This window comes from Mesocricetus auratus, unplaced genomic scaffold (genome assembly GCF_017639785.1).
Source record: "Mesocricetus auratus isolate SY011 unplaced genomic scaffold, BCM_Maur_2.0 Super-Scaffold_100676, whole genome shotgun sequence".
Lineage (NCBI taxonomy): Eukaryota > Metazoa > Chordata > Mammalia > Rodentia > Cricetidae > Mesocricetus > Mesocricetus auratus.
In genome coordinates, this window is record NW_024429266.1 from 1,568,535 (window position 1) to 1,591,469 (window position 22,935).

The 22,935-nt window shown below is 46.6% G+C and overlaps 1 long non-coding RNA gene across 1 annotated transcript in view; it reads right to left on the reverse strand.

Annotated features, from left to right (window-relative positions):
• The window catches only part of LOC110343332, a 53,861-nt gene that overhangs the window by 28,600 nt on the left and 2,326 nt on the right, over positions 1-22,935 (reverse strand). The window contains exons 2-3 of the long non-coding RNA XR_005874142.1: positions 3,650-3,744; positions 1,491-1,655 (exon numbers count right to left, since the gene is read on the reverse strand). This is a non-coding gene — a long non-coding RNA (uncharacterized LOC110343332). The remainder of the gene's footprint in view (positions 1-1,490; positions 1,656-3,649; positions 3,745-22,935) is intronic.

Sequence of the window (22,935 nt, forward strand, 5' to 3'; positions counted from 1 at the left end):
TACTCTGTGCATGCGACCCAAAGTTGCCTTGCAACCTCTGTCTTAGCTGGAAGGCCCATAGTGAGAGGGAAGGCAAACATTTTAAATGCTAGGCACTGTGCTGAGAGCTTGACTGCATTATCATCTCCAAATGATGAAATATTAATCTGCTCTATAAACGCTTAGTCACGAAGGAAGCTCAGCCCATTTCTGTATGCTACTGAGCAGGCCCTTCTGCTCGATACCCGCGGGGTGTCCCAACTTCATCTACCAAGTGAAAGAATGTGTGCTAGTGTCGCTTGAAGCACTGAAGAGATGAGGAAAAGAGCCAGGTGGGGAATGCCCAATGTGCCTCTTGCCAGTTCCTGGGGGGGGGGGTTCTCTGATGCTCCAGATGTGACAGATCTAGACTCTTGAGAAGGTCGTGAAACACACACTCTGCACCCAAGTGGGCCCCTCTCCTCTGCAACTCGGCCTGGCAGTCAAATGTTCTAAGCTACTCCATATGAGAATTACAAGAACCATCTCCCCAGCTTGTCTTTCAAGAACTGACCCTTTCAAGATCTGAACTGTCTAAAAATCTCCCAGTCTCACCCAGGGCTCCTTCCTTAAAGGGAAACTGAGTTACCACGTAGCTCTCCTTCAGTTAAGCACGCTCTGAGGAGCATGCTCATTCTAGCAGTTGAATCTTGGAAAAAAAACATGAACTGTGACTCATCCATCATTCTGAGCCAAGTGTTTGAATCTGCTCCAAGCAGGAAAATGGCCAGGGGGTGGGCTGAGAAGGGGACGGGGAGAGCCCACATAGAAGTTGGCTTGGAGCTGTCTGACCCTACTCTAAAAAGGCAAGTACAGGAGAGAGACTCTCTCCAAGCACATGTACCCAATTCTTGCTGTCTCACTGCCAGGAGCCCCTAAATCACTGGGAAACGACTGTGTTCTGCCTGCCTCCATCATGTATTATGGGGCATTAATAAATAATGGGAGGTTGTAGGACCAAAAGGAGGGAAAACCCAAAGGGAAGGTGATGGAAAGGCATAATTTAGCAAGTAAATGAAAGGAGCTATTAAATCACAGTTAAATTATGCTGGCACCAGCAAGGGGAAAAAGAGAGAAGGATTTCCTGTTGCAAAATGCTTTCAATAAAATTCTGAAATTCCTCTTCTGGCTGACAGACACATCTCCAACCATAAGGACAGGTGTCTGTGGCCTGAGGTACTTTTAGGTATAAGGGGTCTTAAAGAGGGGAGGCTACATGATCCTTCTCTGTAACTAACCTCCTAAGGATGCCTCTGCCCTCATGGTACTGCCCGTCTATGATTCATCAGCTACTGCCAGTGGCTATAGTAAACCAGCTGACAAGTTCCATGCCTGTCTCTCCATTGGCTTCTAATGGCATTCTTAGAGAAAGGAAAACAGAGGCTTACAAGGTATGACTTCAAGATATTCCATTAATTATATGTATCTTCTTTATGCTTTTAGACATTTCAAATACCATCCCAACCACTTACTTTAAATCTCAGGTAGGTGGCAAACTGTCTATCAGGGAAAGATATGTCTTGTTCATCTTTGTGTACACAGAACCTGCAAAACTTGATGCTTAATAAATCTTGAACTGGATGAATGAAGGCTGGATGGATCAATGGATGACGAACGGATAGATGGATGATGGAGATCTGGTAGAAAGATCAATGAATGACGGATAGGTGATGAATGGATGAATGGGTAGTTGAAGGACAGATAGAAAATAAATTGACTACTGATAAATTAATGATAGGTAGATGACTTATGATGGTATATGAGTAGGTAGATGAATAGGTGGATGGATAGATGGATGGATGATAAATGGATGGCTGGATGGGAGAGTGGTGGATGGAAGGTAGATGGATAGATGATTAATGAACGGATAGGTGGTAGACGTGTGGATGCTGGATGGTAGATTGGTAAATGATGGATGAATGACAGACGGGTAATAAATGATGATATATGAGGAATAGTGAATGGGCAGTGGATGGATGGATGATGGATGATTGGTGTATGATATATTGATGGTGGGTGGTTTGATATATGAATGAATGATGACTAGATGGACAATGGATGCACAGTGGATAGGTGGTGGGTGGATGGATGATAATAGGTGATAGAAGGGTGGATGGTAGATGTATGGTGAATGGATAGATGACGAATGAATGATCAGGTGAATGATGGATTCAAGGAGGATAAATGGTGAATGGACAGGTGATTGGTGGATGGTGGAGGTATGAATGAGAGATGGATGAATGGGTGAATGAATGATTGAATACACACAGTTACAAGGCTCTGCAAAATAAAATTTCACTTGTTGAAGTACTCAGCCTTAGAAATGTAACCAGCATCCAAGCTTTCAGAACATGAATTGTTTGGTCTTTCAAGGGAACATATATTTCCCTTCAAGATCACATAGTAAACTAGATCATACTCAGTACACAGAACCTAGTAATTATACATAAGCAAAACCCAGGCACTGTTTTTCCCTGCTGGGATTGTGTTTATCACTGTGGCATGAACTACTGTGCTACATTTGAAGGAATTTTAATCTCTCTGCAACTCTGGAATCCCCTGGAAAAAGATCTACACAGCAGCCAGAACATTCCACAGTGAAATTCACTGTCCTCTGTCCCATGGCTGTTAGCTTTGCTGTGGATAGAAAAATCTTACTGCATTCAATCTCTCCCACACGCTTGGGCCCTGAACTCTAGTAGGGGGAGCATGTGTACCAACATGCCAGGGGAGTAAAGTCACAGAGAGCTCTGTTTGGACAGGCAGGCTTAGCAGGCTGACAGGGTGTGCAAGACATCCACCCTACCTTGCATTGTAAGAAGGAATTACATGGAAAACATGTTTGGCAATTGAGGGATATGTTTATCCATTTCCACAATTAGTCAGGGGTTCAGTTTCCTTGGAACAACTTGCATGGCAGTGACTGACTCTGCACTTCTCTCTCAGGAGAGTCTTTAACGTTAAAAGGAATAAAGCTAAGCTTACTGCAAGTGTTTCCAAAGCAATGTGGTCCCTCCCGTAGATCATCAAGGGCTTAGGCTCCTTTTGTTCCCTTGTTTCTTCTTCCTCCACAATGTACTTAAGTCATAGTCACAGAAAATTCTGGGCATGTTGTCCCAATATTAGCCAACCACTCAGGTTGACCTCACTCCTACTCCAAACTTTGCTTCCATACTGTACTCAGAAATTCTATATAACCTTCCCTCTTGTGTTCTATTGGCCAGATTTTTTTCCTGAATGATCACACGTCTATATAAGGAGAACTTGGAAAAGCTCTTCTACTCAAGGACCACATACCTAGCTGAACCTGTTTACCAAAAGGAGGGATGCTATTTCAGATAATCAGCCTGCCTTAATTGACCATAATGATGGCTATGGCTGATGCATGCATATTCACCAAGAACGTATGTCTTTGGGAAGCATGGTAGTGCCCAGTGCCTGACTGTATCCTGACAGAGTAAAATCTGTGAAATGTATTGCTGGCTTCAAGATCCAGCAAAGTTCAATAGTGAACTTGGAGAGACCTCAGAGGACAAGAAGGTTCGTAACACATTGAAAAGAAGGACTGCGGGGAAAGACTGAAGACTGTAGAAAACTTTCAGTGAGTAGCCAGGTGTCTTCCAAACTGTACCTATTTATCGATGGTGGCAGTGGACTGTGCTCTCCTCCACCGAAGGCAAAAAGCAAGACAGGAAACAAGATTGGAGTTCAGTGACATCAGAGTTTCTGTGCAGGGAGAAAGTTGGGAGAGATGTCAGGGTAGGTGAGAGCTTTCTGGAGGAATAGAATACAGACATGAAGACAACTCGTTGCAAGAATGTAATTAATCATGGTTTTCAAGGAAAAGTGAAATAATGGGATGTGTGTGTGTGTGAGAGAGAGAGAGAGAGAGAGAGAGAGAGAGAGAGAGAGAGAGAGAGAGAGAGAGAGAGAGAGAGAGAGAGAGAACAGACAGACACAAGGAACACTGATTCACAATATTCTGGCAATTGACAAATCCAAAATCATGAGGGTGGATGAGCAGACTTCACAGGGAGAGACAGTGGTAGAGCAAGGTGAGCATGAAACCAGCCTGCCCTACAGAATTCCTTGGGAGAAGGTCTATCTTCTAAAGGTTTTCAGCTGATTGTATAAGGCCCATGGCACTATAGGGAACAATCTGTTTATCTCAAAAATGCCTTCCCAACAACATAAAGACACATTTAATCAGCTACCTAGATACTGTGGTTTAGTCAGGTTGGCATATAAAATTAATTATCAGAACCCTAGAATTACTGAAAAGACATACTCTGGGCATTTCTCTGAGGGATTATCTAGTTTACGTAAATTGAAGTAGGAAGATACATCCTAAATATAGACAGAACCATTGTCCGAGCCGAGTTCCTGGACTGAACATATAGGAAAAAGCAAGCTGGGCGTTATCATTCATCTCGCTCTGCTTCCTGCAATATGCCCAGCCACCCCAGGCTCCTGCTGCCCTGATGGACTGTACCCTTGGACTGTGAGCCAAAGTAAACCATTTCTGCCTTTAAGTTGTTTTTCCCCCAGGTACTTTATCACAGCAAAAGGAAATACTACTAACATACCATCACAAAGCCCTTTGAGTTGTGTCCAGCAATAGCACCAATGCCCCTAGGACATGCATCTTGCTCAAAATGCCTTTTGTCAGCAAAATAAACATGCTACTCAAAGAAGCATTTTGAAACATGAAAATGCAAATAATGCATTTCCACTTCAGAGTCAAAAGAAATTAAGAATAAAAACAGAACAGGGAGGACCTGACCATACAGCACAGGTCAAAGCAGAAAGACAGAAACTGATTAAAGTCACAAAAGGTGATTGATAAAGACAATGGCAGATGAGAAATCCAGTTACTGGCTGTAGCAGTAGATGGGTATTTGATTAAAATTGAGTTTGGGCCCTGGTTTCTCCATAACAGAACCAGAGAAGCAGGGAGGGGGGGGGAGTCTTACGTTAAATGTGTAAGTGTGAATGTGTACACTTACATTTGGACATATTTAAATGGAAACAGATGAATTCAGGCAGGGCAACTTGGGATTCCACGGAGGGACAGAAACCTATGGGTAGCTTGAGATACACTCAATTTTCTTGTGGCCCTGTTACGTGAAAGTTCCATCCTCAGTATTTCCTTAAGTCTAGTAGCACTGAGCTTGGAACAATGGGCACCAAATGGGCCGTCATCTTTTCTGAGAACCTGCCCTAGAGTCTGCCTGGTTCAGAGTTGATAAATGCAGGAGCAGAGCTTACCCTTGGCGTAGGAGCTCCCAGACATTGGGCTCGGCAATAGAGAGGAGGTTTAGCTAGCTAAGCCCCCCAAAGTTTGGTCTGTGCCTTACACGCATGGCCAGAGCCAACAGTATGGCCTCTCACTGTCTTCTCTCATGCAGAGCCATGATGGTGACTTCCTCAGGCAACACGAAAGTCCACCCAGGTGCTCTGCTGTTGCCACCAAATGAACTCAGTGATACTGTCTTCATATTCTGCCCTCATGGTTTTGCCCTAACTCTCTTGCTGGCTTCATCCACTCTTCTGTCCTTGCCCAGGCCCACCTTCTCACTCCTGTCTCTCCGAGCCTTCACTGTTTGCCAGCCTCTGTACTGTGTCCTCTTACTTGGAATTTTTTTCTCCCTGCCCTTTTGCTTGAAGAACTGACTCATTCCATTCTGGCAAGTGGCAATTCTAAAATCTGCAGGTGGATCATTTGGCTAGAGTTGGGGGTGGGGGTGGGAGAGTTTTACAGCAGTGTACTGGTCAGGAGAATTCCAAGACCAGTCACTGGCTGGCTTTCCCATGAATCATCTCCTTCTCTCCCACTCTCCCAATCTCCTCCTCTCCCTCACTGCTCTCTCCCTCCTCCTCTTCCCCTCCCCCCACTCCCTCCTCTTAGACTTCTCTTACGTATTCTATTTTAATTTTGCGAGGACTTAATGATTATAAAAAGCATTCTGTTAAACTAGAAAATGCAAGCAAAAAAAAAGTCTCTGGTACCTCCCACCTGTTTCTGAGAACAACAAGCACCTCCCAGGTGCCAAGGTTTCTACCTTGTTGTCATTGGTTTGGTAGGTACCTACAGTCATCAGATACCCTACTTAGGTAACTGTGTAGACTTCCCCAGACTTCCAAACACCCAGACTCTTTGTATTTCTCCATGATATCCTATCATGTTCTGCACCATGATCTCTACTGTCCAAGATTCCCCTGGCCAAAATGAGATTCATTACAGAGTGTAGAAGAACTGATTTTGTATCACTTGTCCTGATCCCTCTTCAACCGAGGCCAAGGAGGCAAAAACAAAGCCTGGCCCAGCCTAAAAGAAATCGTAAGCATAAGCTTAGGTGCCTTTTCTACACCACAAACAAACAAATAACAAATTGGCAGAATTCTTAGATGCCAACTACATCGAGACCCTAAATCCCAACTGTGTGGCTGACACACACATGAACTGATATTTATTGCAAATACACCTAGAGAAGTTGCAAAGCAGCCATCCATTGTGAGCCACTCAGTCTGGGGGAGAGGTAGCTTGGTTGGTTTTGAGAGGGTTAATTCTGAGGCCTTTGCAAAGCACCCAGGAGGGTAAGGAGAGGGTTCCTCCCGAGCACCTGGGTGTTATTTATGGTGCATTGAAGGCTGTCAACAGCATTCTTCCAGAGAATTTCGCCTGCAAGGGGAAGTCATTAAAAGGAGGCCCTGCCACACTGGAGCAGATAAAGCCTTCCAGCTTCTGGTTTAATCCCTCTGACCCGGGAGATGAATCTCATTTTCTGTTGACTTTTCCAGGCCTTCAGTCATCAACTGTTATTTATATTTTCAGCCAGTGTAGCATGTAGTGAAGAGATACTGATGTCAGACAGATCAGGATTCAAATGTTGGCTCTGAATCCAACTGGGGGCTAACGCAACTAGCAGCCTGTATTTCTTACTGGAAGAAAGAAGGAAAGAAAGAAAGAAAGAAAGAAAGAAAGAAAGAAAGAAAGAAAGAAAGAAAGAAAGAAAGAAAGGAAAGAAAATGGAGGGGCACCTAGCTCATAGAACTGTTGTAAAGAGAAGTAATTGCATTTGGAAAAAAGCTAATTTAAAAATTGATTTTGCTCAACAGGTAGCAAGAGCTCAAGGAGCAGGAGATAACACATAGTCGAGTTCACGCTCTGTAACCAGAGTGCTGTCTCGATAACAAGAGAAAGAAGCCAACCTCCTTTGACTATTCCAAAAGGAATCCACACATGCAAGCCCCCACCCCTGCTCACAAGTGAATTCAAGGGTGAGGAATGGATGAAGGGTGCCCCCTTAAGGTCTGACAGGTGCTTTCAGAACTGGGGGGTGCAGGACCAGATAATGTTTACCCATCCAAGCAGGTTGGATGCAATGGCCAAAATTCATTTTCTTCACTTTTTGTTGTTAACGATGCTGGTTGTTTGCTTGTTTTGTTTTTCAAAAAAAAGAGGGGGGGCAAATAGATAATGAGAAACATTTATATTTTATCCCAAGGCAGAAAAAGATATCTCTGTCAAATACAGTATCATATCTCAGTGTGCAAGGAGGCAGAGCCTTAGTCCTAAGAAAACACAGCTCTCAGCCAGTGACCTGGAGCCTTTTGAGAGCTGAGCTCAAATCTTTACATTGATCCCAAATATTTGAACATGCTGAGCAGGAATGTCCCCCAAAGGAAGGATGAATATGGATGGTTTGCTCCAGTTTCCTTGGGCCTCACAGAAGCATATTTTCGTACAGAATCTCACTCCTGTCCTGTACACAAGATGAAACTTAAAGGAGACTAGGCCAGTATTTGAAGCTCTGACTCAGATCCCATCTCAGTAATACCTCCATCGTTTCCTGTGGTGGAAACACAACTAATCTCCGTCTTTGAAATCATCATCATTTTAGAGTTTTTGACGGAGAGAAAGAAATTGAGTTAGATGGACTGGGGTGCTATTAGAACCATCACATTCACCACGGTGGGCAGACCTAAATAAAACATTCACACAGGAAAGGAGAGCCAAAAGCCCCTTTTATCCAGCACGCTGACCACTGTGGGAGTTCTGACAAGCAAGATTTATGTGACTATTTCTTATGACGGCATGTTCAACAAGAAAATGCATCTCCTAAGGTATTTGTATCAATCAACATTTCCTTTTGCTGAGAGAGAAAAAAAATAATGCTTCCCCAAAAGAGATCTTTTTAAAATATTTATAGGCATATTTTCTCCTGGAGTCTTTATTTGAATTTTACTATCATTTAGGATACAATTCTGACATCTTCATCATTAACACCCACTGTGGCAACATTCCACCAAGAAATAGCGCTACGGTACGAAATCTAGATGTGAAAGGACTATGGCACAGTATTAAAAGGAGGAAAAGGCAAATTCAAATGAGAGACCTATCGGAAATGATCAGAAATGAAATCTTCTGTGGGATGAAAGCATCCCGCAGAACCCAGACATCTAAAATGAGATTAAAGTCGTATTGTATAAGAGCTAAGGCAGAGTCAAACTATCAGTCCCTGAGTGGGAAATTTGCATTCAATGAGCAAGCACTGTAAAGAGACAATTTTTTAGTCCCTTTTGCTTGGGAGTTTCTCAGCTCAAGCCCAGTAACAACGGGGGTGAGCTCATTTGTGGTCCCCAGGCCCCTCCTCACCTGACGGATTCCTGGGAACTGGCGACGGATAAGGAAAGAACTGAGAGCAAGCATACTCCACTCCCACCAGCTCCACTCAAGAGTTCTGAGTGGAAGCTATCTTTCGTACAGGAGGGACCTTAAAAAGCTTGTATCTCGAGCCTCCGCTGTTGCTCTGGTTTCCTAGAGTGACGAAGCTGCGGTCATCGGCAGTTCTGCTCAAGATCAAAAGTGTTCCTTCTTGCCGCTGCTATTGCTTTGTGGCCGTTTAAAAAGGAGAACACTGAGGGCAATGCTACCAGAGTGAGGGGCAGGGAACGCAGAGATCACAAACTAAGCAAGCCAGCAACCGTAACTACTACATCAGGGTTCCACATCTCAACACGGAGCTCAAGAATAGGAGGTGGCTGAGTCAGGAAAGGGCTTGCTTTGCAAGCAGAAGAACCTGAGTTACATCCCCTGGACCCACACAGGAGGCTGGGCACGGCAGTGTGCCCCTGCAATCCTGGTCTGGAAAGATGACTGCAGGTGGATCCATGGGACTCTGTGACCAGACAGCCCAGCCTAGCAAGATGTGGGCTCAGTGAGAGACCCTGTCTCAAAACAAAAGAAAAACAAGATGGACAGCTGCCGAGGAACAGTAATGGAGGTTTCCTCTGAACTGTACAACACACTCCAAATGTGGATCAGGACTAAATGAAAAAGAGGGCAGCCGGTGGTCCATCACGGATAGGAAGGATCATAAGACCCCGCTCTGAGGACTTACTTGTCCTTAATGGCTGCTTAGAATAATCTCTCTCTCTCTCTCTCTCTCTCTCTCTCTCTCTCTCTCTCTCTCTCTCTCTCTCTCTCTCTCTCTCTCTCTCTCTCATAAACAACCTTAAAAAACAGAAAAGAATTGGAAGGCAGGCTTTGGGGGAGGAAAGAGGGTTTTAGCAGGAGTGGGAGAGGAAAGACAGAATAACAGAGTAAAAATGGCCAAAATATATTATATGCATGTATGAAACTGTAAATTAATAATAAGCAAATAAAACATCAACAAAAAAAGCAGACAGTAGCAGTGAATTAATAAAAAGTAAACGCAAATCAGTTGGTCGGGACAAGGCTGAAATGAAAGGGAGACTTGCAGGGACAGTGAGGTGGAACTCAGTTGGAACAAAGCCATCCCTCAACACCTGAATTGCTGCTAGGAAATGTGAGGCTTTAAATCTCACGAAAATCCAGATTAGGACTGGTGAGGGAATAGAGACCTGGGTCATATCATCATCATCATCATCATGGAACAAAAGGAAGATGCCAAAGAGTTGTGCCTGCAATGGAGAAGCATGTCTTAGACAGGGGAAGCCAAGTTGATGTGGCATTTGTAGGTCACAACAAATAGGCATCCTGAGACTAAATTCGATTTCTAACTCCCAAGCAAGTTACCAGGGCAAAGAGGACAATAGCCCCCAAATAACTCAGGATGGAAACCCAGCCAGTCGTCTCCATCTACCCCTCCTTGTATGTGCTAATAGGAAGACACTGGTGCTTCCCTAAATGTGGAGCTGGAGACTCTCAGCACCCAAAGTAGCTGCATTCCCAAGGGGGCAGAGCTCTGGCGCCATGTGCCAGGCTCTTGGAGCTTCAGCTTCAACTTCCGTGGGGTCCTCCTTTTGGAGACCAGACATGACATAGCTCTTCCTGGAGTCTCTGTGATATGCCCAGCTTTTACTCTTCACCCTTGCTTGATGTCCCAGTATCCCCGGGATCAAGAGATGATTCCAGATGTCAGCTTGGACACTACCACTCCCCCTCATCATATCCGTCATGCCCCTCTCTCTGACGTAGGATATGTATTTGCACATTGCACTACACTGCCAGACACTAGCAGGCTTCAGGGGCCAAGAACCATTCTATGATGAGTTCTTTCCTCTAGACAGGATGTTCAAAACATATTGTGAGTGATGGGTCCCTCATCCTATATACAGCCCCAGAATCTTTTCCTAGATAGCTCAGACATGCCTACCTAGAAAAGGATTTAAATAACACTCAATCCAGCATCCATGTTCCAAGAAGAACCTAAAAATTAACATCAGACAGGATGAATGTCCCATGCTGTAAAACCTGTGCCAGGCAAGGGGGACCAGAGAATAGGGGTTTTTTTTCAACCTGTCCAGCAAACCATTCTGAGGAGAACAACACTTCTAGCTCTCATAATGGAGCCTCATACACATCACTAACAGAGGACAACTTCCCACGTGGCTGGCTTAAAATGGTCAGTCAAACCCCTCCACAGGAATGTGGGGTTGAGAGACCCGCTCAGGCTGCACACCTCCCTCACAAGTGCTCACCTGGATTTTCTGCCTACAGCTCTCTTCCTGCACATCATCCTGGCTGTTAACCCATCACCTGCACAGAGAACACCTTTCTGGTGGTACAACCACACACCGTGGATTATCACCACTGCTTTTCCAATCTCTATGATACTTATTGAGACTTTTAAAAAAATCGCTTTACTTGTTTTGTTATGTGCTATCTTTTCTCAGCAGAATGTAATCCCCTGAGCTTTATAACCCAGTCTGTCCCATTCTCTGTAGTGACTCTAGAACCCTGGAGGACTAGGCTATTGTTATTATATAAATGAATGAATGACGAATGAATAAATGAACAGAAAATCATTTGAATCTGTGCCTTATGACTTGGCATCCATCATTTGCATAAAAGGGGTCAGGCAGGCTGATGACTTTTGATAACAAAAGTAGAGTTCAGATGGCTGCGACTTGAAAGGCCAAACTCCCTGTTTACAGAGTGAGGGGGGAAGGGGATGAGGCTGAGCCAATAATTCTTATCAGATCTGAACTATTGGGGTTGAGATATGGCTCAGCAGTAGACCTTCTGTGTGGCATCCATTCAGTCCCCATTGAAGGAAGAAAAGAATGCCATGGTATATCACATGCACATAGTGGGTACTCACACACGTTCACTAACACCCCACCCCCTTGCCTATTAGAGAACCACAGAAAATACTTTCAAACTGAAAGTGTCACGCTGTTGAGTTTCTGCAGATAGACACATCACAAAGACACTAAAAAAGCTCCTCTCCTGGGAAATACAAACCACGTCAAATGGATAATTATTTTGACATATCTCGATGGAAATGTCAATGCACAGCAAGAACCAGGGAAGCTGCGTGTTAAGAGACTTTTGACCTCACTCTTTTGTTTTCACTCAGACAAATGTCGTCCTTATTAGAGGTGCACTCAGCACTAGGACGTGAACATCTTCCAACCTGAATTATCTTTATAGGTAAAGAAAAGCCAGCAATGAGTTTTGTTTCTCATTATGCTTCCCTATCCATCTAGCTCTGGCTAAGAATTCAGAAGAAAGCAAACACAACTACCTCCTGTGTGGCTCTGCGCTCAGCTGGTGCCTCCTGCGTTGACAGGGTAACATTTCACCTATTAGCACTCCTCAACAGAAAGTAGATTGTTCCGGCTTCAAGAATTTTTTTTTTGAATTGGATTTGGGTTGGTGAGAAAATGAATTAAGTCAGAAATTCTTTGGGGCAAATTGCATATTGAAATGAACAGTTTGATGCATAACCCTTTTGCCCCCACCTCCTCTAAGTTAAAAAAAAGGCACAAAGAACAGGGAAAAGGAACAAACTTGCCTCCGCTGTGAAAATCTGTGTCACTGCCACAGCTCTGACTGCTTTGCAAGATAATGTCTACAAATTGAGTTTTGTAGTCATCATTTGATTGGAATTTGACACTTGTGGTTGCGTTTTTGGAGAAATTTCAAAGCTAGTGATTTCCAGTTTTTAATGGTAGGAGTATTTATTTCCTACCCTGGCATAATTGTTCCTGACTTCACATTTATTTTATTTTTATTTTATGGGAGACAATGCAATTGGGGAACCAGAGTGAATTAGTTAACTGATCTTGTATCTGTCTAGGCTTGATGATATACACGTGATCTGGAGGTCAGAAGACAATGTGCTGACTTCACCATGCTGGAAAAACTGAAACACACCACCGTTGCCAAGGATACAACACTCCTATCCTAAGAACAAAAGGAACAGGAAAGGCTAATGATGGAAGAGGTCATACAACCCTGGCAAGCACACAGCCTCTTGCCCCTTCTGTTTGGGATCTGGGGTCATGCTGAGGCCACAGGTACCACATGTGGAAGAGTGGAGTGTAGATAAACTATTTTCACCCCCTTCCACTGAGAAAGAAAGCTAAGTGAGCAGCCTGATCCTCTTGTGAATGAATAAGCATTTGCTTTGTGAGTTAGTCAAACAGGGTGGTGGGTGTGCACACACGTTCAAGAAGAGAGCAGGGCTGTGTAGAGGGATGCTGTCAGAGGCTAGCACACTGTGTACATATGCTTTTGGATGAAGCTGTTTACTCTCAAGAGACAGTACCCAAAGCTGGGCACGGGGGCACACACATGTACCTTATCTCTTAGAGGAGGAGGTTGGAGGTTGAGGTTGACCAGGACTACACAGCAAGCTCAAAGTCAGCTCCGACTACATAAGAAGATCCTACCACAAAAAGATGAAACAACTGAAAAAAAAAGAAAGAAAGAAAGTATCCTGAGACCTGGGTCTCCGAAGGCGTGCGATCTGACCAGGTCATGTAGCTAGTTTGTAGATCAAGTCTTCGTAAGATTCCTTTCCACAAACTGAAGCAGGTAGATGGGGTGGCATGGATGAAAAGAGGGATGGATGGAGACTCTGCTTAAGAGCTCTGGGGACGGACTGGGGATGAGACCCAACGGTAGAGCGCTTGTCTAGCGTTCGGGAGGCCCCAAGTTCAACCTTGTCACCTCAAAAAGAAAAGGAAAGCTCCTCGGAACAAAAGCAAGAAGGAAGCTGAAAGGGTGAGCTTGGAGCAGTCCTGCTTTGCCCCTCCAACCCTCTGTTTCTTGTCTGCAAGCCCTCCTCAGCCCTCCTGGCTGTGCTCTGCCCGGACAAGTCCTGGGCCTCTGGAATGTATCCCTGCCTTCTTATCTGGGAGCTAATCACTAAATGGCAGGTGGCTTTGGGGATTCTGTTTTTCATCTCTTGCCTCTGTCCTCTCCTCTCCTTAACTCGGTCCCTCGGGGCTATGAATGTCTGAATCTCAAACAGGAAACCTCCCTGATTTGTTCATACCTGGAATATCGCTCTCTTTGTTGAGAGGCTACTTTAAAAAAAGGTTGGGGGGGAGCAAGGAGAATGAAGAGAAGAAGATGCTGTCTTTAAGGGAGAAAAGAGATGTCAGCTAATGCTAACTTGGGATCTGGGAGGCAGCCACACAGGCACATGTCGTAAACTAAACATTCTTCCTTTCAACTCCCGTAGTTCTCGGTTCATCTCCGCCCCTGGCAAGTGTCTAACGAGACAAAGGGTCTTCGCTGTGTGTCACATTGGTCATCAACACTCTGCACAAATAGGCTGGCAGAGGAAACCAACGAAGGACCTCTGCAAGCCTGCTTAGGGTTGAAATAACAACCCCATGGCCTGCGGGCACCTGGAGATTGGCTCACATTTTGTTCCTACAAGTGTTAGGTGCTGGTTCTTGAGAGAGGCCGTCCTCAGCACTCCTGTCCCTGTAGGTGCCAGGAAGTCAGCATTTTGCAAAGGAAGGCATTCATTCTGCGGACTTTCCATCTTGGGAAGGACTTTACGGGGTTAATTGGCGGGGGGCTCTTGGCCTCTAGATTAAAGGACAAAGTTTATGATCTACAGGGCACTCAGCTCTCTGTAAGGGAATTAAAATAATGGGACAGCAGGATGTACACCTTCACCCATGCTTTCTGCCACTCACCTGTGGCCACTTGGGCCCCACGGGAGCATTGTATTATCGTAAGTCGGTGTTTATAGATTTATTAAAGAGAGGATTCAAAGCCATGTCATCAATAGTTCTGATACATTTACACTTGCTCACTACACACAAAGTGCCTGCCGTGTGCCAGGAGTCAGGTTAGGCGTTGAGCATGCAACAGGCAGTGAGGAAGTCGAGCCATCCCTGCCTGTCCCCACAGTGAAGAGGCAGAGGGAAGAGAACTCGTCTAGTCTGAAGTACTGAGAAGGGAAAGCTGTGACTAATGGAGTTTAAACTCCTATGAGCATGATAGTTTCTGGTGTGTGTGTGTGTGTGTGTTAGAGAGAGAGAGAGAATGAGTGAAGGAGGGGTGTATGTGTTCACGTGTGAGAGACTGCACATATATTCCTAAAGTGTTTTTTTTTAATCCTATAAAATGCTTAGATTCAAATGTTTTCTCCATACTGCAAGGTTTGGGCACCACCTCTGTAAATCGTCCTGAAGCCGTCCCCTTTCCGCCTCAACCGAACAAGCTAGCAACAGTTAGAACAGTTATCCCACCACAATCCAACCACCCCCAGGTGGGAAACTCTCCCATGAGTCTCAGCTGCCTTTGCATCATTGGAAATTAACTCATAGTTCCCTACCAGCCAGGGGTGTGGCCTCTCAGGCAACCTTAGAAGAACCAGGAGAGATCATTCCTTTTGGTCCTCAATTCCATCTCTCCAGGCAGAGTCCTTCACCCTTAACATGGGCAAAGTTGAGGCAGCCTCTTGTTAACTTGGTATGCTATGGAGGAGCAGGCCTGGAGCTATGGGACGGGGACCCGTTGCTCTATTGGATATCCAGGTAATCTTCTGAAGCAAAGATTAGATAGGAGGATTAACCTGTCAAGAATTATGGATAAAAATAACCCAGAAAAATGTAGTTGTATTTGAACAGGGGCCAAGGAAGAAACCCTGTTAACCATGAAGTCTTATCTAACTAAAAGGAATATAGCAACCTTAGCTCCCAGTGGAGTCTGTGTGTGCATACTCAGGGGGCATTTCTTGTGTTTGTGTTAACTCTGTACTGAACAATGTGATGGGCACCAAGCCTATGACTACTGATGGCATAGTCCTATCTTCTGTCATTCAGCCTGTGACAATGGTCAGAATGGTAACACGGGGGGGGGGTCACTGTGCATACAGGCACTAGGTTTGGAGTCAAGCCATCACTCTATCCTGGTTTGATGTCTAATTCAAGTCTTAGCTTTGACAAATTATTTCCTCTTATCGTCAGCTCAGTTTGCTGACCCGGAACATGAGCAAGGTTACTGCCAGCTTGTAGTTCTGTGATTCCAGGCCAGATACCAGCAAGGATCTCTTGTAGTCTGGTCACATGATTCTCCCTATGGGATCTTCTCCAAGGAGAAGAGAAGCTGCACCTGTTTGTGTTACCCCTATGCTGGGAGATAACCTCTTTCCTTTGGACCTCAGCAGCCTCTACCCCCCCCCCCGGGAGATCCCCAATCTACTGCATGAAAAGAGACGGGAACCCAGGCGGTTGCTCAGTTGGGACAGTGTTTACCCTGGGTACTCTGCCCAGCATGAGACAGACCAGGTGCAGTACTCAGGAGGGAGAGGCAGGGATTCAGTGTTGTCCTCAACTATGCAGTAGTTCAATGCTAGCCCCAGTTACACGAGATCCTGAAGCTGAATGGTCCTGCCAATTTGGGGAGTTAAGAGGAGGAGCTGTTTACTTAGTAACTAGAAATCAAAACACACACAGAACCTTCGCCCAGTGACTGATGGAAGCGGAGGCAGACAACACCCACAGCTAAACACTGAACTGAACTCCTGGAATCCAGTAACAGAGAGGGAGGACTGCTGAGCAAAGGGGTCAAGACTTGGCTGGTTTAACCCCCAGAAACAGTTGACCTGAACAAGGGGGAGCTCTTGGACCCCAGTCTGATGGCTGGGAGGCCAGCATTGGACTGATCCAGACCCCCTGAATATGGGTGTCAGTGAGGAGGCCTAGGCAATCTATGGGGGCCTTGGGGAGTAGTTCAGTATTTATCCCTGGCATACAAATAGACTTTGGGTGCCCATCCCACAATGAGGGATGCTCTCTCAGCCTAGACTCTTGGGGGAGGGCCTAGGCCCTGCCCTGAACTAAATGACAGACTCTGGAGATCCCCCATGGAGTGTCCCACCCTCCCTGGGGAATGGAGTGGGGATTGGGTGGGGGGCTGGGGAGGGCTAGGGGAGCAGGGGATGAGGGGAGGGAGAGGGATCTGGGATTGACACGTGAAGCAAGCTTGTTTCTAATTTAATTTTTTAAAAAATCTTTAAAAAAAGAGAAATCAAAATACACCAGTCATGTGCCCCTCCCCAGCCCCCACTGCCACCAGGCCACAAAAGAAGGAGGAGGAGGAGGAGGAGGAGGAGGAGGAAGAGGAGGAAGAGGAGGAAAAGAAGGAGAAGAAGAAGGAGAAGGAGGAGGAGGAGAAGGAGCAAGAAGAAGAAGAAGGAGGAGGAGGAGGAGGAGGTTATTTCTGAGGCAATAAGACCACACCCATCCCCAGCCCCACTCTTTACTGACTTTTCTGAGGTAATAATCTTTCAGGCACTACCAGCAGGGCCTGTTGGTGTCTGTAACTGTTACTTCATCCCGACTCGTCATGCCTTGCCTGTGGCAGTGAACCCAGAAGCCATTGTTTCCTGCTGATCTCTGGCCCGCTTTTCTCAGACACTGCAAGGCACTGTGAGATCGGCGCCCTTTCCCTGGTGAGCAGCTGCCCTCCTACGGAAGCCACACCACAGAAGTTCCAGTAAAAGTCTCAGGGGTTCCCCAACCTAACAGGATCTTACAGAGCGAGCTCTGGGAGAGCCCCACCCGTGCCATCCAGGACTGGTGAGGAGAGAAAGTGTGTTTGTGCGTGAAAGTCAGTATGGTAGCTCATCCCAGTCGTCCTACACTTAAAAGGCTGAGTCAGAGTTGGAGGCCAGGCTTGATGACATAGTGAGTTGCAGGGCCATCTGGCCTATAAGACCTGCCTGGGAAGAAAATTAAACTATAATAGAGCCAGATAAACCTCAGCCCGGCCCCCGTACAAAACTTTTGAGTCTACACCTTTGTAATGTCTCCTCCACTGGGTGAGATGTCATCTCCTGCTCCACGGCCTTTTTTTCATGAGGTAACTTGTGTACTCCTTTAATGCACTGTTCACATGCTACCTCCTCGAGAGATCCTTGGCCAGTCCTCTCCATCTGCAGTAGATGTCTTATTCATGCCCTTGATGTCTCCTGGACAGTTCAATCAGTTCATTGGGACGAGGACAGTCCCAATGGGGTCCTTGCAGCAAGAGAGTCTATAGGCAACACTGCTGCTGTTGCTGCTGCTGCTGCTGGCTGGAAATAGAACCTAGGCCTAGGTACAGTGTACCCAGGCAATGTGACACTGAACTACATTTTCCATCCTTTTTGTCCTCTATGACAAACCTAGGCAAGTCAGTCCCCAAGTGTTCCCTAGAATCATATAGCATCTCTGGCTACATTGCTAGATCACAAGCCCTATAAACCTGGTCTTCCCCTATAATAGGGAAATCCTCTCAAGTGACATCAGCCCCAGCCAGAGAGTTTCTGACAAGTTAGCTACAACCGAACAGTTGCCTGACACTCAAAAGATTTTGTGGCGTAGGTCTGTGGGTGAGGCCATCAGCACAGCTAACATGGTGACAACCGAGACTGTCATTAGTCCACCCCGCCTTTCCCTCCGGCACACTGCAAACTTACCGGACACCTTAAGGATCAGTTGTCACCGCATTAGCTGTGCTGATGGCCTCTCCCACAAACTTATGCCACAGGATCACACTTGCCATGCCCAGTCCCACAGACCATGTGAGCACATACGTGCACATGTCCCTCATACACTGCCCACATGACCTGCAACATGCCAGATTCTCCAGCAGTCAATAGTCCCAGATCCTTACTGGACGCGTCTGCACCAGCGCCATGACTGGTCCAGAACACATGCAACTCAGAATCAACTCATTTGACAATGATTTACTGAGAAAGTACCAAGTGCCAGGCCCAGTACTAAGCCAGCAAACTAATGCCTTCTAGAACATGCCGCAGAGCTACCATTTTCCCCCGAGTCATTTCATGGAGAAAAGAACTGCTTGAGGCAAGCGTGACAAGTCAAAGCCTGGCGTGGAGGGACTGACACAAGAGAGGACTGTTCTGAGCCTGGGTATGGGTCAGTAGCATCCAGTTCACCCCTCAAGAATAGGGGGCAGGAATCACCACAACGCCGGACATGCACAGAGCGGTCTCCGGAGCAGACTGTGGGCACAGCAGCAAGTCAGGGGGCAGCATCAGAAACGGGAGGAGAGCAGAGCAAACAGAAACGATTTTTCCAGAAGGCTGCCACCCTCGTTGTCTAATGACAGAGATGAAGCCCCATTCTCTTGTGTGCTAGGCAGCTGGGCAATCTCTCAACCTGACACTCAGAGCTTCAACCGTGGCACAAGAAATAAGGACACTTTCTCGACCTCCCTGTGGTCACATCCAAAGGAGCTTCAGCCCTGAAACGTCAAGAGGTCAGAGGCCATCATAGGAAACGGGAAGAAATTCTGGGGCTGGCTGCATTTAGATTTAGTAGTATTGTGGGGTTTGTTCATCCGTTCAGTAGAGAGACAACCCGTGGCGACCCCGGGCTAAGTGACATTGCAGTCCAAAGGTTCAGTGAAAGAAGAAAGGAACCAGCACGGATGGGAGAGTCCACCTTAACTGCCCGAAGGACAACATCGTTTATACTGCTTTCTGTTTTGGGGGTGAAAAAGAAGGAGGATGTGATCTCTCTCCTGTTGCTCATGATCTCAGGGCCTGAAGGCGGGGAGGCGGAGAAACAATGAGGATTGCCACCTCATAGGGCTACCCCTTCGTGCTCCCATCCTACTCAGCGTGGAAGCCCATCCTACTCAGCGTGGAAGCCTCCCACGCTGGAAAGGCCAACCCTCTGTGCCTGCAAACAAAAATGGCTTCCCAGCCTGGGTGTGTGTGCTCATCCTAAAAGCTCCCCGAAGAAAGGCAACCCTGGGCCCGATCTGAAAGCTGGAAGCCAGGAATTGGAAGTCAGGAGAGGGAGGTCAGCTAGGCAGGTGCCTCTGGGACCTCCCCACACCCCACCACCACCCCGTTTATGCCATCACTACCTCATCTCCTGGAAGTTCCTTAAGAGGTAACAAGGATGAACCTTCCCAAAAGGTCCCAGACATTTTCCTAAGACTGTTGACAGAGACAGGAATCAGCACTGGCAACGGGGCAGGGCCTTCTTCACAAGGAGAGTTTTCCCACCGGGGAAGAAAGGCCAGCCCCTCCCAACAGGCCTCTAGGAATGCTCCTCCTCCAACAGCCCCTCACTAGAGCTCAAGGATACTTTAAGGCAGTGGTTCTCAACCTTCCTGACACTGCCACCCCTTAACACAGTTCCTCATCCCGTGGTGACCCCCCCAACCATAAGATTATTCCCACTGCTTCTTCACAACTGTATTTTTGCTACTGTTATGAATCGTAATGTAAGCACCTGTGTGTCCCGTTGGTCTTTGGCGACCTCTGCGAAAGGGCCGTTCAGCCCCAAAGGAGTCTTGACCCATGGGTTGAGAACTGTTGCTTTAAAGAAAGTGGGAATGAAGCATGGCTGCCATCAACTGGCCGTGGCCAGGAGCTCAGGAGCTTCCCCCGACTAGGTCACAGCTGGGACAGGGGACTCCAGAGGACCTGGGAACCAGCCATGAGAATTCACACAGTGGAGAAGCAGAGAGGGCTCCCTAACCTGTGGGGCTTACCCGCCGCCCTCCGATTAGGCTTCTGGACACAGTGCAGTTTATCCCAGGGATCTGCATTTTCTGACAGCCTTACCTTCAGCTTTGGTTTGCCCCGGTTCTGCTTACTTCCCCAGCTAGGGGGGATGAGTTAGACCTGAAGTTATAGGGTCACTCGAATTAGAAAAGGTCTTAGAAGGTGGAGCGTTGGGGAGCACACCTACAACTCCAGAACACAGAAGGCAGAGACAGCAGATGGCTAAGTCTGAGGCCTGCCTGACTTATAGAGCAGTCTCCGTGTGAGACCCTGTCTGAAAGTGACGGCATGGGAAAAGCACTTAAAGAGAGCTTACGAATTACCAAGGTCAAGGGGAGGGGAGGTGACCGCCCTCTTATCCATGGTCACACAGCATAGGCTCTGCAGAGCTGATAACCCCAAGATCTTGGCATTGTGTTGTGAGACTGCCCAGAAAGCTTGCTTCCTGAGGAAGACAGATTTGTTACAAGAAACTGCTTGAGCCGGGCAGTGGTGGCACACGCCTTTAATGCCTTTAATCTCAGCACTCGAGAGGCAGAGGCGGGTGGGTCTCTGTGAGTTTGAGACCAGCCTGGTTTACAAGAGCTAGTTCCAGGACAGCCTCCAAAGCCACAGAGAAACCCTGTCTCAAGACTCCCCCGGAAAAAAAAAAACTGCTTGAGATTCATCATTGCAAAGCTCCTGGTGCTAGGGCCTCCCGCTCACCCACCGCTTCCTCCTCTTCTCCCAGCCTGGCTGCCTCCTTCATCCCAAACCTCTAGAATATTCAGGTGTAATGCTCTATTCTTCAGGAACCTTTGGGATGACCACTTGCAGTCAGTTCTGCAGGGAAAACTTCCTACCACCTGCCTCCCTCTACCCCTCCCTCTCCCCCTTGTTCATGCTCCTGCCCAACGATGGAACTGCATCGTGTCTGCATTTTTGCATCTTTGGAGCATTGCACTTGGCCAGGCTACCAGACAGTTCCCTATAAATAGCAGTGTACTTAAAACAAGCCAGTAATGTGAGACTTCAGTCAATGCGCTGTTTGTGGGGAGGTCAATAACCCTGGAACACATTTTGAGGCAGGCTAAGAAAAGAATGTGGCTGTTTGCAGACAACGGAGAGACTGCTCCAACATAAATACTAGCCATACAGAAATTGGCTGTCCTGTATTACAGTCCGAGTGCTTCCGAGTGCCCGCTCTTCCTGCCACAAATGACCTAACGGTCTATAAGATCTCTGTTTCGACTCCGAATCCCTCACAAGCCCAAACAGTGCCCGCCTCTCGTGTTTGAGGTACCGGCTGTACTCATAAAAATTGAACTTCTGAATACTGCAAAGGCCTCACCTAGGAAAGAGAGTACCAGATGTTTCCTTTGACTTTCAAAAACTCTGATCCTATTGATAACCCCACTATCGATTATTGTCACAGTGGTGTTTTACAAATCATCCTAAAGATTAGGGACTAATGCAGTCACCTACTGGTATTTCCTATGGGCTCACAGGCTGAGGCTGGGCTCCACTGACACAGTAGTCTGTTGGAGAGGAGGAAGTTAAATCTGAGATGGCCTAGCCCGGCGCAATCTATCCCCACACTGGTTTTTGTTTCCCAGCATCTGGCAACTCTGACCATCACGGGTGGAGACGAAGTGGCTCCAGAGTGAGTGGAAACACCCATGACCTTTAGACAACTGGGAACCCGTTAGACCTAACAGACGGTGCTTGACTGGTAAGAGTGAGTCACCGTGCCAGTCCCGAGTTCAAGGGCCAGGGAAATCAATTCCAAACCTGCATGGAAGGAGCTAGGGAGACTTGCAGGACTGTGTTTAGTTTTACAGTCTCTCTGACAAGTAATTCCGATTTTAACGTGAAGAAATGAAGCAGCTAAAGCTGGATTGTGGTAGTGGGGGCAGGGCTGTAAATTTACTAAAAATCATTGAACTTACAATGTAACTTTACAATGCTGGAATTCTATGAGGTGTAAATTATCTCTTATCAAAGCTGCTGGGGGGGCAGGTAGAAATACAAACTTTAAAAAGTTATTGGATAACATTCAACTTAGAGCTGTCCAAATCTGGATTGAAGATCAGGTGTGTCCATCTCTCTCTGCCGAAGTATCGTCATCATAACTAAAGTTTCCGAGGGAAACTGTACCTCGTTTCTTCCATAATCTGAAGCTGCAGGGAAAGCCCATCCCCTTCCCCCCTTGCAGTGTTAGGAGTCTGGGCCCCTAAGACCTAACCCCCAGCTTCTGAGGCCAGAGAGTTTCCTTGCATTGCCACACACAGATTCCAATATGTAGGTCTCATTTGGGACTGCATCTGTCCTCTGTGGGTTCAAATCCCTGACACGATGATTCTGGGAAGGAGAAAATTTCTTTTAAGAGGAGGATTGTAGGATGTGATTTTTTTTTTCCTCTTACGGGCATCAAGGGGTCTATGAGCTTGGTGAACACATGAGAAAGGCCTGGTTTTATCCTGTAATTTGGATCTGTTTTTGAGAGAGAGAGAGAGAGAGAGAGAGAGAGAGAGAGAGAGAGAGAGAGAGAGAGAGAGAGAGAGAGAGAGAGAGAGAGAGAGAGCTGTTCCAAGGAGGCGGGGCACCCCAGCTCTCAGTCAGCACAGCTTTGAAGGGCAGATGGAGAGGCTTTCATCTGCCACACACA